This window comes from Lithobates pipiens, unplaced genomic scaffold (assembly GCF_037356315.1).
Source record: "Lithobates pipiens isolate NorthernLeopardFrog02 unplaced genomic scaffold, aLitPip1_a1.2 Scaffold_14, whole genome shotgun sequence".
Taxonomy (NCBI): domain Eukaryota; kingdom Metazoa; phylum Chordata; class Amphibia; order Anura; family Ranidae; genus Lithobates; species Lithobates pipiens.
Genome location: NW_027507728.1, coordinates 2,059,066 through 2,074,444, shown reverse-complemented (window position 1 = coordinate 2,074,444; position 15,379 = coordinate 2,059,066). Strand labels below are relative to the sequence as shown.

The 15,379-nt window shown below is 46.3% G+C and overlaps 1 protein-coding gene across 4 annotated transcripts in view; it reads right to left on the bottom strand.

The window, feature by feature from the left end:
- Nucleotides 1–15,379, bottom strand: part of DAB2IP (DAB2 interacting protein) — a 673,590-nt gene that overhangs the window by 648,520 nt on the left and 9,691 nt on the right. The window lies entirely within an intron of this gene.

The following is a 15,379-nucleotide window of genomic DNA, read 5'->3' as shown; positions in this document are numbered from 1 at the left end:
GTAAGGGGGCCGCTGATGGGACACTCTGATGTAAGGGGGCCGCTGATGGGACACTCTGATGTAAGGGGGCTGCTGATGGGACACTCTGATGTAAGGGGGCTGCTGATGGGACACTCTGATGTAAGGGGGCTGCTGATGGGACACTCTGATGTAAGGGGGCTGCTGATGGGACACTCTGATGTAAGGGGGCTGCTGATGGGACACTCTGATGTAAGGGGGCTGCTGATGGGACACTCTGATGTAAGGGGGCTGGTGATGGGACACTCTGATGTAAGGGGGCTGGTGATGGGACACTCTGATGTAAGGGGGCTGGTGATGGGACACTCTGATGTAAGGGGGCTGGTGATGGGACACTCTGATGTAAGGGGGCTGGTGATGGAACACTCAAAATGTAAGTGGGCCGGTCTGGATGAAGTCCAGGGCCAAATTTCTGTCCCAGTCCAGCCCTGCAGGGGGTATGGGGTAGAGAGCTGTATATGAGGAAGTGAGCAGAGAGCTGTATATGAGGGATGGCAAGCTGTACATGGGGTAATGAGCTGTATGGGGGGGGGGGGTCATAAATAAGCAAACACATAAAGACTATCAGCAGCCATCTCTCACAACATTATAGGTATAATACACAATATTTTGTATGGGGTAGAAAAACACTGACACTTGTGTGATAAGGGAGCACAGCATTTGAGCCGTCCTGCTGCGGGCACACCTGCAGGTATTTATGACCCCAGCCACCGTTCCCACACAGTCATGCTGAAAGACTCCATTGTGGCTTCCTTGGCTACGGCTGGCTGGGTACAGACATGACATGAAATCTTGGTTGCAAGGTGCTGAGAGAGGCCAATAAAAATGCCAGAAAACATGTGTTTCCACTTAACATTCTGCAACCCCCTAATTACTAGCAAAAAGACACAGCATTGCATTTATAAACAAAATAATTCCTGCCACCCACCAGGACCCGCCACCGTGCCAATATACCAGAATGGGTTAACTAGTATCATGGAGAAAACGTCACATTTTTGGGGCTAAACACCCCTAACTTGCGAAAATCACCAAACACATAACCACCATTTGACCCAATGGTCATGCAATGAAAGAGCAGCTATAATCTAAGCTGGTTCTGAATACTTTATTGCAGGGGTCTCCAAACTATGGCCCTCCAGTTGTTCAGGAACTACAATTCCCATCATGCCTAGTCATGTCTGTGAATGTCAGAGTTTTACAATGCCTCATGGGAAGTGTAGTTTCGCAACAGCTGGAGGGCCATAGTTTGGAAATCCCTGCTTTATTGGGTGTAACCAACACCCTCAAAGACTAGGTGTCAACAGGGTGACTGACACTCCACCTTATGCAGAAGCAGATCGGGGAGAAGTACATGATGAGGACTGAGCCTTTTCCCAGTTATGTGGAGGAGGAGGTATGACTAAACACATCAGTAAAAGCAAACGTTATATTGCAGCTCATCAATTCTTAGATGTGACGGCTGCATTCATTTTCTTATTTTAGGCTCTTTCTTCCTTTTTCATTGGATGATCTGGCCAGTCTGTTTGCGGTAACTGATCACAAAGGGTGAGCTGGAGTTTGGCTTCAATTTGTTAATGCATCTAAAATCTGTTAATACATTTAACACTACCCTACCACATAGACTTGCAATGCTGGTCTGCTCTTCCTCCTGTGCTCATTCATCCAGGGTTGAGCCTCAATAATACAGAAGGTAGATTACTGGCCAGATCACCGGGTAGAAACAGAGGGGGAAAAAAAGCTTAATTTTTTTTTAAATGAATGCAGCTACCACCTCTAATGATTGGTAAGCTGCAATATAGGGCTGAAACAACTAATTGATTAATCGACAACGAATCGATTATGAAACTAATCGATTACTATTTTCATAATCGATTAATCGGCCAGTAACATAATGGGGTTAAAAAAAAAATGAGCCCTTTATATTACAAAAAGAGCAAATAATCGCTACTGTAAATATTACTTTCACTGTTCTACAGTAAAAAAATTAACCCCTTACAGTAGTGATTATCTGCATTTTTCTACTATAAAGGGCTAATTTTAGTTTTTTTTAACCCCATTATGTTACTAAACGTCTTAGACCTGGTTCACATCTCTGTGTTTATTGGTGCTTTTTGCAGAAATGCACTACAGTTCATTTACATGGTTTCCTATGGGACACGTTCACAACTGAAAGGGTCAGGGAATTTGAACGCAAAATGGTGCTTTATTGGATAAATATACTTCAATGGAGAAGCTGCAGAAAAGCATGTAATGCGTTTTTGCAGCAATTTGTGTTTTTTAATCTGCCCCAAAAAAAAAGCAAAAATGCAAATTGCAGTAAAATCACGTGCGCAAAAATCAAAAACGCACAGCAAAAAGCACTGCAGAAACAGATCAAAAGCAAAAACTGCATAGGTGTGTACCGAGCCTTATACTGGCCTCACGGATCAATTTTCAGATGAGAATATTCAGACGAAAACTCTTTGTACATTCGCTGAATGAAAGAATTTTGTTTGAAATTTTCACTTGTTTTTAACATTCTGTTTTTAAAATGAATGTAATTTCTGAACGAAAACCACATCCACTGTCTGAAAATGCCTTTGACTAAGAAGTTTCCTATTATTTCCAAATTTTCCCGTCACTGTGGTTGAAAATGAACGTCAATTTGACCCACTTTTTTTTTAAAGGTTATTAACCGATTAATCGAAACAATAATCAGCCAACTAATCAATTATAAAAATAATCGTTAGTTGCAGCCCTACTGCAATACAATATACATTTTTGGTTTTAGTTTTAAAGAGGAAGTAAACCCTGATGGGTGTTACTTCCTCTTTGATTCAATGCAAAGGTAAAGCATAATGGACTACTATGCATCGCATCGCATCACATCGCATAGTAGCCCATTATGTGTCACTTACCTGACACAGGAGCCAGCGATGTCACCGCTGTCCCCTGTAGTCCGGAGCCTCCATCTTCTCATGCGCACGGGAGCCGCCACTCGCGGCATATCGCTGTAGACAGCGGCGCGCTCAGTGCATCGCTGTCTACGGCGCATGCGCCGTAGACAGCGGTGCCTGTATTTTGGCAAATATCTCCTAAACCGTGTAGGTTTAGGAGATATTTCTTGGACCTACAGGTAAGCCTTAATCTAGGCTTACCTGTAGGTTAAAGTGGTTTATAAGGGTTTACAACCACTTTAATACTGCTTTAAAGTGGTTGTAAACCCTTACAAACCACTTTGACCTACAGGTAAGCCTAGATTAAGGCTTACCTGTAGGTCCAAGCAATATCTCCTAAAACCTATATGGTTTAGGAGATATTTGCCCGAAAACAGGCACCGCTGTCTACGGCGCATGCGCCGTAGACAGCGGCGCGCAGGCACAGCGGCGCGCAGGCACACTGAGCGCGGCATTTCCAAGAATGGAGCTGCCGCACGTGTCGACTCCCGTGCACATGCGCGGGAGTGCCGTCATCGCGGCTTTGCCAAAGGACAGTGGCGGAGCTGCGAGACCCCACCAACAAGATGGATGCGGCGGACTACAGGGGACAGCGGTGACTTCGCTGGCTCCTGTGTCAGGTAAGTGACACATAATGGACTACTATGCGATGCGATGCATAGTAGTCCATTATGCTTTGCCTTTGCAGGGAATGAAAGAGGAAGTAAACTCATCAGGGTTTACTTCCTCTTTAAATCAGAACTTCCACACGTGTAATTGGCAGTTAGGTACCATACAAAGTCCAGGCTGCTATTTCTAGGAAATAATGAGGTGATGTTATTTTGTGGCCTTTGGACATACAAAGCATCCATACAATGCAGCTACTATTTCCGAGAAAAAGCTTAATGGCCTTGTAATAACATTAGCTACAAGAACCATTATTTCCAGGTAGGTGGGCACTGCAGCCCCAGAGCAAGATGTTGATGGCCCCCACTTTGGCTCAGTGCTCAAGGTTGTAAGCTGAGTAAGAGGGAGCCATGGGGGGGGGGGGGGAGGGGGCCAGTGCAGGCCTACCTGCCAAGAAAAAAAAAAGGGAGGGGAGAGGGAATATGAACAGAGAGGGATATATGTGCAAGGGGGAAAGGAAAGTTGGCGTGAGAATGTGAGAGAGAAAAGGAGACAAAGCCAAGATAGATGGGGATGGGGAGGGAAGAAAAAGCAGAGATAAAAAGAAAGGAAAATAGGAAGAGAGAGAAACAAAGTAGATAGAGGTAGTGGTAGAGGGCATAGGAGGCAGGGAAGAGTAAAGCTGGTCATACAATATGCCAATTGCTCCTGTCTAGCATCCTTCATTGAAAAATCAAAAGGACAGAAAATCATCAGCCAAACAATAGCACATTCAATTCACCTTGTAAAAACAACCCATTATTCGTTTAAAATAGAAATGAAAAACATTTTATATATATATATATATATATATATATTATATATATATATAAAAAATTATAAATAACTTTTTCAACCCCCTTTTTTTTATTTTTTTCTATTAGTGATCACATAAGTTATGTTCTCAGATGCATAAAGAGCTCAGAGAGATAGGAAAGGAGAAACAGTAGTACACTGGTCTTCTCAGTGAATGGCTGTGTAAGGGGGGGGGAGGGGGAGAGACATTTCAGCATCAGTCTTGGAGGAGAGCAGGCTGGGTACTCAGCACAGCTACAAAACTGATAATGCTGTGCTCTCATACCTAGTGTGGTCAGTTTTTAATAGGAAAGCAAGGGGACTGTCAGGAACACCAGGGATTTCACACAAAGGAAGCAATACAAAGAACAGGATACTTTTTCCTATAAGTACATGGTAGGAATATAAAAACAGAGAGAAACGAGAGGTAGAGGTAGAGGTTGGGGGGGGGGGGGCTTTTGGGAAGAGAGAAAGGGGAGAGAGTGCAACCCTAGGCCCCCTGAACCCTCATCCTGACTCAGGGCCCCATAAAAGTCTGCTATGGATGTAGTTGAGAACCAATATACAGTGCATACACCTGAACCTGCTTCACCAGCCAGTACAAGATGCCAAGGTATAATATAATGTATAATCAGCAGGAATTGCTTTGTTAAAGACACCATTTCACCCAAAAAAATAAATAAAAAAAAAAGCAGGGATGGGCAAGCTTGGCCCACCAGCTATTGTGTAACAAGGCATTTCAAGACTAAAGCTGGCCATACACCTATAGATTATCTGCAGATTTTCTATGGTTAGATGGAAAAAGTGGGGGATTCCTCCATCCACACAGTTTAGTGAACATAGAGAAATCTGTTGCACTTTTTCCATCTAACCATAGAAAATCTGCAGATAATCTATAGGTGTATGACCAGCTTTACAGCCACTTATTAACTGCAGTAACCCACAGCAACCAATCAGAATCAATCTTGCACTGCTCTGACTTTAGCAAAAGAGAATTCCAATTAGTAGCTATGGGTTACAGCACTTACCACAAGTACTACATGATAGGTTTCCACTTAGCACACACACAAAAGGCAGTCCGGGTGTTTAGTACAGAGCAAAAGGAGGAGGATAGTTTAACCCAATTTCTAGGTATTAGGCCCCTTTCACACTGGGGCGGTGCGGCCGTCGGTGGTAAAGCGCCGCTATTTTTAGCGGCGCTTTACCGTCGTTTTAGCGGCGGTCTGCGGGCGCTAGCGGGGTGGTTTTAACCCCCGCTAGCGGCGCTTTGCCGGCGGTATTGCCGCGCTGTCCCATTGTTTTTAATGGGTAGGTGCGGTTTAGGAGAGGTGAATACACGGCTCCTTCACCGCTCCAAAGATGCGGCTGGCAGGACTTTTTTAACCGTCCTGACAGCGCACCGCTCCAGTGTGAAAGCCCTCCGGCTTTCACACTGGAGTGAAAGGGGCCGGTTTTTTCAGGCGCTACACAGGCGCTATTTTTAGCGCTGTAACGCCTGAAAACCGCCCCAGTGTGAAAGGGGCCTTAGTCTCAGTATTTGGAAGATAAATTCAGTTGGCTTTCATGAAGCTGCTCCATCATACAATACAAATCAGTTGCGCTCTGTTGTACAGTCCAGACAGAACCACATAAACCTGGAATAACACAGCTTGCGTTGATTTTCCAGCTGTTAACTAATGAAAAGTAAAAGTTCCCCAATGGCACTTCAACATTTGGCCCCCAGGGGCCCTTCCACGGAGCCGCAGTCAGGTGAATTAATTAGATGTAGTCAGAGAGATTGATTGGCCAAAGGATCAGCTGGGACAAGCCGGTCTCCGAGGAGCCGTTCAGCAACAACGGCATACACGGATATTGACCCGATGACAACAAGCAGCCGCTACTGGACAAGAGGCGCCAGAGACAAAGCCAAATGCCAAACATGGTTAGAATGTTAAGAAACCACATTCAGAAGTTTACAGAAAAGATGCAACCGACAGTCAAGACACAAATCCCACTTCTGGTGCCTTTGTGGAGTAACTTGCATGCTAACCCGGCATCTCCCAAACTACAGCGTGCGGCACAAGCAGGATTTTTATATTTTTTTTAAATACGTAAAAAACACCCAACATTACTTATCAATGGATTACCACTAAACAGATACCTATATACACATGGAGACAATACTGCTCATGCAGTAGCAGAGCTGGGAAAACTCCCAGGAAAATAAACATAGTTTCCCTGATCTAGACATGTTCAGCATGTGTGACTTGCCAATGGTGTGATCTAATGCAAGGGCTACAATTCAAACGTATGTGCCTATATCTGGCAGTCAGTTCTAACACAAAGAATGGCTTAAGCCCCATACACACTATCAGATTATCTGCTGAGTTTTTCCTTCAGATTTACCAAAACCATGTAGTAGAAGGCCCTGCCTGATTGCATACAAATTGAAACTCCTAAGGTTTGTCCTCATATTATATGGTTTTGGTAAATCTGAAGGAAAAACTCAGCAGATAATCTGATAGTGTGTATGGGGCTTAACACGTTTTTTGTGATTTTAAGGGCCCATTCACACAATGGCCAACACAGTCCTAAAGCACAGACAAGGCGATCTGACCGGGTCCTAGGAGTTCTGGCAACACCATTGTGCTGCAGCACTGATGAAAATGGGACATGCTCCACTTTGTTTAAGTGCAGTGTACTGTTATACAACATACTGTACCATGCGGGGTGAAAAACAATGACCGATTTCAGTCCTCCAGTCCTGAGTATGTCAACATACCTTAGTTTACCAATACCTTTTGATGGGGTGGAGAAGGTAGAGTTCTAATCCTTCTACTAAATAAAACAGTTTGGGCTGAAGTTCCACTTTAAAGTACAACTGCAGACAAAACACCTGCCAAGTTTTCATTGCTGTCTGTGCCCCTGTTAGACCCCTTTCACACTGCCATCGTTTTTCAGGCGCTACAGCAGGCTTCCACACTGGAGCGGTGCGCTGGCAAGGCGTCACAAAAAGTCCTGCCAGCAGCTTCTTTGGAGCGGTGAACTCACCGCTCCTCCACCGCTGTTCCCCACTGAAATAAATGGGGCAGTGCTGTGATACGGCGTTTTGCAGGCGGATTTGTCCCCTTTTCGGCCGAATAGCTCAGCTAAAAATAGCGCCGCTTACTCACCTGCAAAGGAAAAGGCATAATGAGCTAGTATGTACCGCATACTAGCTCATTATAAAATACTTACCTTAGAACAAGGCCTCAACATCTGGCCCGATCCACGCCGAGGGAGCTGACAGGTTCCCTCTGCATTTCTTCCGGGTATCGCGGCCCTGGCGCTGTGAGTGGTCGGAGCCGCGATACCGTCACTCCCGTGCATGTGCACGGGAGATTTCTTCCCAGCAGGGTCCAGCGTCTGCCGGGCTTCCAGCTGAGAATCCTCTGTGCGCATGCGCCGCTGCAGTCAGCGGCGCATTGCGAGGGGAATATTTCCTAAACCGTACAGGTTTAGGAGATATTTTTGTACCTACAGGTAAGCCTCATTATAGGCTTTCCTGTAGGTAAAAGTCAAAAAATTGACTTTACAACCACTTTAACACTGAGCCTGGATTCACAATTGTGTTCACAATTCACACAGAGAGCATTCCTGTGCACATCACATGTGATGTTTGTGCGGTGCGATTTGAGCTATACATTTTGCATGGCTCAAATCGCATTGTATCTGCACCAAAATGGTGCAGGATCCTTTTTTTTCTGCACCTGAATCGCATCGCAGGGGTCTTTACACCCATGCAATGCGTTTCCGGCAATCGCACTGTGTTTTACAATCTTTTTTGAGGTGTTGTTATTATAACATTGACACCCACCGTGCGATTGCTATGCAGTGCGATGCGATGTGGCGAATCTCGTGTGTTTACCCGCATCACATCTATATGAACCAGGGCTGAGTGTGAAAGTGAAAGAAAATCCCAAATTCTCAGTTGTTATCAGAACAGAGGGGAAATCTTTCAATGCGGACACCGTCTCTGGTGACAATTGTCTAATGCCGCGTACACACGATCGGAATTCCGGCCAGAAAAAGACCGATGAGAGCATTTCATCGGAAAATGCGACCGTGTGTATACTCCATCGGAATTTAGCTGTCCGAATTTCCGCCAGCCAAAAATTGATCGCATGTTCTCAATTTTCCAGACGAAAAAAACGTTCTATCGGTAATTCCGATCGTGTGTATGCAATTCCGACACTCCAAAAATCACGCATTCTCAGATTCAACTATGAGACGGAAGCTATTGGCTACTGGCTATTGAACTTCCTTTTTCTAGTCAGGTCGTACGTGCTGTACGTCACCGCGTTATAAACGATCGGAATTTGATGTGACCGCGTGTAGGCAAGACAGCTTGAACCGAATTCCGTCGGAATTCTGTCGGGAAAACCATCAGAGCTTTTTTCCAACGAGAATTCCGATCGCATGTACGCGGCATAAGAGGGGATTTCCTCTCACCTCCTGATATCGCTGTGGGACAGGAAGTGAAGAGAAATCTCCTCAATAGGACATGGATGGCAAAAAAAAAAAAATCTGACAGGTGTTATAACCCTCCAATACTATCCAACATGACATAAAAAAAAAAAATGTGACTTTATTTCTACTTTAACCACTTGGGTACCGCGCTATTGCAAAATGACGGCAATAGCGCGGACCCACATTTCCGGGACTACGTCTATTGACGTAGTCCCGGTTACGAGCGGCCTGCGCGCCCCCTGAGGGGCGCGCGCGGCGCGCTCTGTGATCGGCGAGTCCGTGAGACTCGCCTGATCACCGATCCGTGTAAGGGGTCGATCCCGACCCCTTATCACGTGATCAGCTGTCAGCCAATGACAGCTGATCATGTGATAAAACGGAGCCGGTAATCGGCTAGTATTCCTCCTCGCGCTGACAGCGCGAGGAGAAAAAAAAAAAGCCGATCGCCGGCGGCCGTGTTCGGGACATCAGTCCCGATCACGGCCAGCAATTTAAACGGACACCTGCCCCCTGCCAGTGCCCACCTGCCACCCGCAGTGCCATCCTGAAATAAAGTAAGTGCCCCCCTGTCAGTGCCACCCAGCAGTGCCCATAGTGCCCACAGTGCCACCCAGCAGTGCCCACAGTGCCACCCAGCAGTGCCCACAGTGCCACCCACAGTGCCACCCAGCAGTGCCACCCACAGTGCCACCCGCAATCTGCCTCAAAGGTGCTGCACCCCAGTGCCGCCCATCAGTGCCCAGCAGTGCCGCCCATCAGTGCCCAGCAGTGCCGCCCATCAGTGCCCAGCAGTGCCACCTATCAGAGCCACCTATCAGTGCCACCTATCAGTGCCCATCAGTCCCATCTATCTGTGGTACCTATCAGTGCCCATCCGTGCCACCCATCCGTGCCACTTATCCGTGCCACCCATCCGTGCCATCTTATCTGTGCCCATCTTTGCCCATCAGTGCCGCCTTATCTGTGCCCATCGGTGCCGCCTTATCTGTGCCTATTAGTGCCGCCTTAACTATGCCTATCAGTGCCCACCAGTGCAGCCTATCAGTGCCCACCAATGCAGCCCATCAGTGCCCACCAATGCAGCCCATCAGTGCCCACCAATGCAGCCTATCAGTGCCGCCTAATCAGCGCACTTCAATGAAGGAGAAAAATGACCCGTTTGCAAAATTTTATAACAAACTATTAAAACATGATTTTTTTTTTTTTTTTTTTTTGCATCTTTTTTTGTTTGTTTAGCAAAAAATAAAACTCCGAGCTGTAACTAAATACCACCAAAAGAAAGCTCTATTTGTGGGAAAAAAATGATAAAAATTTCATTTGGGTACAGTGTTGTATGCCCGCGCAATTGTCATTCAAAGTGCATCAGCACTGAAAGCTGAAAATTGGTCTGGGACTGAGGGGGGTTTAAGTGCCCAGTAAGCAAGTGGTTAAAGCGGGAGTCCGCCGGGACTCCGCCTTTTTTTTTTTTTTTTTTAAAGCCAGCAGCTACAAATACTGCAGCTGCTGACTTTTAAAATAGTGACACTTACCGACCCAGCACGCCCGCGATGTCGGCACCCGAAGCCGATCTCTAGATCGTTTCTCGGGTGCTGCCGCCGCCATCTTGGGTATGGGAATCAGGAAATGGAGCCTTTCGGCTTCATTTCCCGGTTCCCTACTGCGCATGCACGAGTCGCGCTGCGCAATAAGGACGGTCCCCGCTGCCTCTGGGATCTGTGTGTTTCCCAGCAGGCAGCGGGGCACTTGCGGAAAGGGGCATAATCTACGCCCCTTTCCGCAGAGAGCTATCCCGGAAGTGGGTGCAGATACCTGTACTGTACAGGTATCTGCACTCCCCTCCCCCCTGAAAGGTGCCAATTGTGGCGCCGGAGGGGGGGGGGGGGGTTCCGATGAGCGGAAGGTCCATTTTAGGGTGGACCTCCGCTTTAATACCTAAATCTCTCCGAAGAATATTTATCCCTGTTCGTAGATTCCAATTTATGGGGCGTTTCAACATGAAGGTAAAAGCAAGGTCTTGCATTGTTTCCGTTGGCTCCAAAGCATTTTTTTTTTTTTTTGTCTCATGCAGCATAAGGCTCGGTTCACACAGGGGGCGATGCGAGGCGACACGACTTGCCTCGCCGCGACCTGCCGCGACCTCAGCGGCGACTTGCAAATGACTTCTGTATAGAAGTCAATGCAAGTCGCCCCGAGGTCGCCCAAAAGTAGTACAGGAACCTTTTTTCTGAGTCGGAGCGACTCGAGTCGCTCCTCTTAGAATGGTTCCATTGTACAGAACGGGGGCGAATTGTCAGGTCGCGGCACAGCAAGTCGTGTCGCCTCGTGTCGCCCCCTGTGTGAACCGGCCCTAAATCAAATATGGGCTAAATACGATCAACCAGTCCTACATTGATGAGATTAGGTTATGCGGCTTTTGGGTGACGCAGATCTACAATTCTCAGCAGCTGGAAGCGATCAGGTATTGCTGAGGCTCGTCTTTCTGGACAGGTCTAACGAGCCACAGCCGGTGTTTCTTTTATAATCAAGGTAAAAGTAAATCCCAGCACAGCATCCAAAGCCTGACAGAGGAGAGAGCAAAAAAAAAAAAAAAAAGAAGAGCTTACATAATCTTCCTCTAATGTTTTATATGCTGACATCCAAAGGCCAAAGAGTACCGCGTCCTCAATCTCTCTCTCATTTCCAAAAGAGAATTTTTAATGCTAGGGTTTGCCCTTACGCTTCAAATGCCTATTCCCCCTCTACACAGACTCCGACTCGGTCTCAGCGGCCTAGCGCAGCTTTTTACCAAACCTCTGAATTATATATCAAAAAAAAAAAAAACAGAATACTGAGTGTTGCTGCACCCAAAGGGTTAAAGAGTACGTTCGCGTTTTTTTTTTTTTCAGAGCAAGGGGCGCATTTCAGAAGAGCTTATTTACAGCCAGTAATCCCAGCTCTAAAATTCTATATGTCCTCCAGCACAAGTACAACATCACTCTGCGGAATGAGGGAGACTAAAGAATGTGCTGCAAATACAGAGCAATGGATGAGCTGCTAAAATCTGTAAATACAGCCGAGTGAGAATTCCATCCATCCCCCCCCCCCCCCCCCCGCCACCTCCTTCCTTAGAGAGTTGACAATGGGCAGATGAACGGCTGACTACCCTACACCTTGACAGAGCGTCTGTGTGTCAGGACGATGGACAGCAGCTTAGTGAAGCCCAGCAGACAGCAGGGAGCCCGGGGACGGGGTGAAAGCTGGCATTTCCAGCCTCTCTGTCACACAACACATTTGCTAACATTGGATGACATCTGTAAAACAGAACGGAGGCGGCTTCAGGAGGTGAATGGAAGTGAAAGATTTAAAGAACGAGTTCACCTTTTGTAATATGTTACAGGTGCACCAGTCTCTGCCCCCCCCCCCCCCCCGAGTCCCCATTTTGGCAGCAAGTCAGGGATCTCTCCTCCCTCCCCCCCCCCCCTCACTGTCACAATAAAAAATAAAATGCGCTGGCCGCGTCATTTATTCAGTGTTCTGCGAATGTGAAAACTACAAGTACTGACAGCCTTTGCGGCTGACAGCTTGTGAAATGGATATGAACTACAATCTAGTTCAAGGTTATCTGCTGCTGTTTCTAATTAAAAAGTATAAATGTGCATGAACATAAAAAGCCTCATACACACGATAGGACTTTGTACAAACTTTCCCGTGGATTTTTGTACAAAGGGCGTCGGCCCTGAACTTGTATTGCATACACACAAGCAGGACTTTTTCAGCCAACTTTCACCAAATCACGTGGTTTTTCTGCTCTTTACCGCCACCTTTGGTCAACTTCTGTATTGTTGTCTGATCTTTTGCATTGGTTCTGAGCATGCCCGTTTGTACTTTGTACAAAAGTCCTATGGTTTTCTGTACACACGATCAGACTTTGCTCCATCGGACTTTTGTTGCCAGAAAGTTTGTCCGTTCGTACAGCCAACAAAAAAGTCCGATGAAAACCAAAAAAGTTTGTCCGATGGAGCGTACACACGGTCGGATGTTGCTCCAAAACAGCTAATTTGCATGTTTGTTATCAAAAAGTCTGATCGTGTGTATGGGCCTTTAGAAGTAAACACCCTCTGAGACACGTTCAGCTCAGTTACTTCTAACTTCTGATTTATTCGTGGGCGGTGTTAATATTTTATTCAGAAAGATACGTCATTGCTATGTCAGTCTGATTGGTACATCTTATTGGTTAAAGCGGGAGTCCGCCGGGACAAATACAAATACTGCAGCTGCTGACTTTTAAAATAGTGACACTTACCTGTCCAGCGCGCCCGCGATGTCGGCACCCGAAGCCGATCTCTAGATCGACACTCGAGTGCTGCCGCCGCCATCTTGGGTATGGGAATCAGGAAATGGAGCCTTTCGGCTTCATTTCCCGGTTCCCTACTGCGCATGCGCGAGCCGCTATGCGCAATGAGGATGGTCCCCGCTGCCTTTGGGATCTGTGTGTTTCCCAGCAGGCAGCGGGGCACTTGCGGAAGGGGGCGGGCACTTGCGGAAAGGGGCGTAATCTACGCCCCTTTCCGCAGAGAGCTAGCCCGGAAGTGGGTGCAGTTACCTGGATTATCCAGGTAACTGCACCCCCCTCCCCCCTGAAAGGTGCCAATTGTGGCGCCGGAGGGGGGGAGGATTCCGATGAGCGGAAGGTCCATTTTAGGGTGGACCTCCGCTTTAAAATACAAGAGAAATGGAGAAACTTGATGCTTGAAGTTTGGTTGAAGCTGGTTCTGTTATCTCATATGCATTCTTCTAATGCGTGGGAAGCAGGGGGTACCCGCTATCTTTAACTCCAAACAGAGAGCCAATCTGTATACTACATAATAAAGTAAGCATAGAAACATGTATACACATAAGCAAATAGACATTTTCTGATTATCAGTATGTACATTACATTCCTTCACAATTGTAATTCTCAATGAGCTACCAGGGGGCACCGTTGAGCACTCTGGTAATCCATTGATTCTTCCTGTCAGGAGTTTAATTGCCTGCCTGTATCAGAGGGACGGACAGGCAGATACACAGTGTGCAAACAAGCAGGACAAAACTCTTGGATAGCCACACACTGGAAAAAAGACTTGAAATCCCATCTTTAATTGAAACAACGTGGGTCACATCAAAACAAGGTCGAAAAATCCACAGAAAAAGGAATAACAGGGTACAGGAAAAAACTGACGCGTTTCGCACCGTAATCAGTGCTATCTTTTTCCAGTGTGCGGCTATCCAGAGTTTTGTCCTGCTTGTTTGCTCAGTGTGTGTGTAATGGTCAGAACCTGGGGCTCATCAATAGGAGACAAGAGCTTCAGTCCTCGAGGATTACTTTGGAGCGGTGGTTCATCATTTCTATCAGATAGACAGTGTGCAAGATTGTTGTACTACACCCACAATCTGCTGATCGTGGGTGCAATGCTTTACTGGCTTCTAACAATCTAACAAAAAATAATAAATTAACATTTTTTACCCGCAAAAAAAGAAAAAATGTGCATTTACTATTTTTTTTTTTTGTAAAAGTAAACATATCTTTTAAACTGGCCATACAGAGTGAGGTTCATCTGGTTCATATTAAACCGTCCAAAATTCAATCAATAGCTACCACTGTCAGTGAAACTTGACCCGACACCCCTTCAAAAAAAAAAAAACTGAAGGGGTCAGGTGGAAAATTGTCAGCCGAACAGCACCTTCATCCAATTAGATGCAAATGCCGTTCATTTAGCGAGTGCGAGTTCCAGCGCCACCAGCTGTCAGAACACAATAGCCACAGTGGGGGATTAGTCTATCTGCGCTATTTATTGTAAACAGAGAAACCCCGATAGATCTCTGCCATTCAGATTTAGATCTGAGATGGGATTATTATTAATATGGCAATCTTTAGTAAATCCAAGTCCAAAAGTTTTTTGGTATTGAATAGAATATGGGTTGATTAAAATGATAGAATGCAGCCACCAGTGCGAACAAGCCCTAAAGCCCCCATACACACTATCAGATTTTCTGCAGATTTTTGTCTTCAGATTTACCAAAAACCATGTAGTGCAAGGGCCTGACAGATTGCATACAAGTTGAAACTCCTAAAAGGTGTGACCTCATATTACATGGTTTTGGTAAATCTGAAGGTAACTATCAGCAGAAAATCTGGTGTATGGGGCTTAAGACTTAGACCCCTTTCACACCAGGGCGTTTTGCAGGCGCTATAGCGTTAGAAATAGCTCCTGCAAAACGCCCTAAAGAAGCTGCACCATTGTGTGTAGTGTGAAAGCCCCGAGGGCTTTCACACTACAGCAGTGCGCTGGCAGGACGTCAGAAAAAAGTCCTGCCAGCAGCTTCTTTGGAGTGGTGAAGGAGAATGTGTTTACCGCTCCTCCACCGCTGCTGCCCATTAAAATCAATGGGGCAGCGCTGTAATGCCGCCGGTAAAACGCCGCTATTGCGGCGTATTGCCGGCTGTTTTAACCCTTTCGCGGCCGCTAGCGGGGGGTAAA